Source organism: Arachis ipaensis, chromosome B09 (assembly GCF_000816755.2).
Source record: "Arachis ipaensis cultivar K30076 chromosome B09, Araip1.1, whole genome shotgun sequence".
In the NCBI taxonomy this organism is placed as follows: domain Eukaryota; kingdom Viridiplantae; phylum Streptophyta; class Magnoliopsida; order Fabales; family Fabaceae; genus Arachis; species Arachis ipaensis.
In genome coordinates, this window is record NC_029793.2 from 50,684,501 (window position 1) to 50,688,294 (window position 3,794).

Here is a 3,794-nt window from a genome sequence, read left to right on the forward strand (position 1 = left end):
GTCACACTCTCCTTTTCTTTATCTTCTTCGTTCATTTTTCTTTGTTTTCCTATCTTTCTCACTTGTTTTTCACTAGTTTCACTTTTAGCGTAAGCGGTCTGACAACTCTTCTTTCGTCGGTAATTTATTTTGCTATTTTTGTTAATTTTTCTTTCTGCTTTTTTTTTGTCTCTCTTTGTTTACTGTGTGTATGTGTTGTATTGATGATGATATTGGCATTACTGGCATAGTACACTACAATATTTTTGCTTATTTGAGGGAATATTTCGGTGAAGGTTTCTAAAAACCTTCACAATACATTTTAGAGAAAAGGACAAATAGGTCCCTGATCTTTTGTCCCGCGGACATTTTTGTCCCTGACCATTGAAAAATACTTTTAAGTCTCTGACATTCACAAAACTTGGATGGATCAGTCCCTCCGTCCAAATACTTCCGTCAGGGACTGATCCGTCTAAATGTCTTCGTCAGGCACTGATCCGTCCAAGTTTTGTGAAGGTCAGAGACTTAAAAGTATTTTTCAATGGTTAGGGACAAAAATGTCCGTGGGACAAAAGGTCAGGCACCTATTTGTCATTCTCTCTACATTTTATTTATGGCAATTTAAAAAACCTTCGCTAATAATTAATTAAATTAAATTTTAAAACAAAATCTAATTTTCCCTTTTTTTCAACACGAGAGACTGGATTAGCTCTGAGAGAAAGAGAGCTTCTGGATCTCATTCATCATCTACTGTCATCGGCTTCAAACAAAACCGCCATTTTCGCCGTCGTTTCCGCTGCCATTTCCACCGCCGGCACCGTCACCACTGCCGTGTCTGTTGCGGTAGAGAGCTTCTGGATCAGGGAGGTTGATGTTGGCCCCGATGGTAAGATCCGTTACGAGGATTTCATCGCCAGAATGGTAAACTCCTCACATATCAGATCCTTGCAAATTCCATTCGCTCTGCATCTGGATTTTCCTAAATGTGTTCTTTCTTTTTTTCTCAGCTATTTCCGTATTGCTGTTTCTTCTTCTTCATGTTTGGTTTTTGTTTTGTGCTGTTTCTTCTTCATGTTTGGCTTCTAAATCCCTTATTGAAACCCAAAAAACCTCACATAAGGAATATTGTGCATATTGGCTGCGTTTGTCTCAAGTGTCATTTATTCATTTTTGAAATTAAATTAATTTCTCCATGGATGATCATTTTGACATGGTCAAGATAGATCGATGAGATGAACGGTTGACAATGAATGAGGTGCGACCTGCGCCGCCGCAGTGGCTACCGGCTATTGAATTCTCATAGCTCAGATTCCAGATTCTGCTGCAGCCATGTTTTTGGCCTCGTAATCGCTTCCGATCAAATTTCAGGTTAACCTTTGAAGTTTGAAGCTTATCTCATCCTACTCCTCGCGTTGCTTATATTTTCTTCTTATTATGATAGATAGAATAATTATTATAATTATAGAATTTCATACGAATTTAGCATCATTGTGTGTTTCTTCATTGACTTGAGTCTACTGTGGATGATTTTGTGAAATTCGTTATTTTCATCATCCTATTATACCTTTTGGTAGGTGCTATTCTTGTTTGAACATGTTTTCTAACTAATTGAAGTTGCAATGCTGCTTTACATATATGTCTCTTGGTTATCATTTTGATCTTCAAGTTCTTTATGTTTGGTTGCTTCCAGCAGCAGAAATAAGCTAATTGCTGTGCTTCTATAACAAGTTTAAGTTAGGCATTGGCAAGACATATTTCTAATTGTAAAGACAATTTTGTGATTAATGGAGTTGTATTTGAAAATATACTTTCAATTTCATGCTTGCCTGCCATAGAAGCTTGCTTAGCCATCAGACTCCATGGGAGACATGGTGATCATTTTGAAATTAAATCTCACATATTTGCACCTTGTATCATTGATGATCACAGTTAGCATAGCATCACAGAAAATAAACAAGTCTTCTACTCTAGAAGGTACTTATCTTGTCTCATTCATTAATTCACAGCATTCATTTTGCTTCTTGATTACTAGTATTAACACGAGTACTTCTTTGATTGACATATGAAACTTGTCTTGAAAGTACTGAAGATTCTGATGTACATATGATATTTGTTGGATCGCTAATAAGCAATAATATTTAAATAAAGTCTTTGAGCCTTAACAAGTGTAAATGACTATGTGTTTTCTTTTTTTTCTTTCTTTTTTACTTGCATTTTAATTTCATCTTGCATCAACTTGTGTTGAACATTGCAAGGTATGTCTTCATTTTAGCTTGCAAATTTTGTTTTTGAATTCCATTATCCTGTTAATGATTGGATTGAAATTTTGTTCCGCTGATTGGTGGCTGTGGTTAGCATAGCGTCACATATCTCAACCTTTTTTTTCTTGTTTGAATCCAGTGATCCAGTTTTCATTCCAATTCCTGATAACTCTGCCAATAAGAGGAGGTTTGCTCTGTCTTGCCCTTAGAAACTATGCTCATGTTCCTTTTATGAAGTGTCTCTAATGTTGGGACGTGATTGAGAATTAGTGATTGCTAATAAGGAGGTCTAGTGTAGCTTGAATCAAATAATTTCCTGTTCTTACTATTCCATAATAAGTGCCAATAAGTACTAACATAAAACTCTCTCTCCGATCATACATTCCAATATTTTTCATAAGGTAATTTTAGAACCATTATGGTCTGTGCTCCACATTCTTGTTGGGATAAGACTAATAAACTACTTATTTGCATTCCTAGCTAGTGTCGTAATAAGGAAATTGATAAAATAAGGAAATTGATAAAATGAAAAACCTTTCTCTTAATGTGGTTTGTTTGCAATTGCTAATTAATTAAGATAGTACCTACCTAACTAAACCCAACCGAATTTCAATTCATGCATTTTGAAACATTTATCTAATCATATTTTTATTGCATCGTTTTAGTTAAATATATCAATTAGTCTTATTTGATTGTAATCAATTTAGGCTAGTCAAATAATCTTATTTGATTGTAAGATTTGCAACGGATAGAGCTGGATTAGTTGGTGCAGATGGCCCTACACATTGTGATTCTTTTGATGTCACTTTTATGGCATGTCTTCCTAACATGGTGGTGATGACTCCTTCTACTAGGTTCAATGCATATTTTGAGATTTTTATGTAATTAGAATTTAGATGATATTGAAATATTGAAATTGTTTTATTTTATTTTTTTAAAAAAAATAGTTATAGTTATGTAGAATAATACCATATATGTTTGGAACTATTGACGTTGAGGAATTTTTTATATTTAGAATTATGTCTTATATTGATGAATTGTGTTATAAAAGATTTAGTTTTTAAATGTTGATATTAAAAAAATTAATTTGAGAATATGTAAATGAGATGAGATTAATGAATGTTTAGGGTTTTAAATTGAGATTAATGAATGATTTGAAATAAAAAATAAATAATTACAAGGTTTGTGGAGGTTTGAAAATCTCATAAAATAGTTAATTTGTGTCAAATTGAAAAGTCAATTTGTGGGGTTTTAAGCTGCTATAAAAGTGATTTAAAACTGTCACAAAAGTTCAATATAAAACCTCTACTAAACACATACAAAACCTCTATAAAAGATCTCGTGGCACCTCAAATTTTGGGGGGTTTTAGAAATCTCCCTCCCCCACAAACCATTTGGTGGGGGTTATAAACCTCCACAAATAAAAAAAATTGTCACAAATAAACAAAAGCCTTGTAGTGGTAACTAATAATGTGAATACATATTTTTTTTTCTCTACCTTTTTTTTTCTCTTTTTTTTCTTTTTGTTTATTTCTTTTTTTTTTTTATGTTGTG

At 33.2% G+C, this 3,794-nt stretch overlaps 1 long non-coding RNA gene across 1 annotated transcript; it reads left to right on the forward strand.

Annotated features, from left to right (window-relative positions):
- On the forward strand, nucleotides 472-3,260 carry LOC110266538. Its single transcript, XR_002353947.1, has 2 exons — nucleotides 472-900; nucleotides 1,203-3,260. It is a non-coding gene; the product is annotated as an uncharacterized LOC110266538 (long non-coding RNA).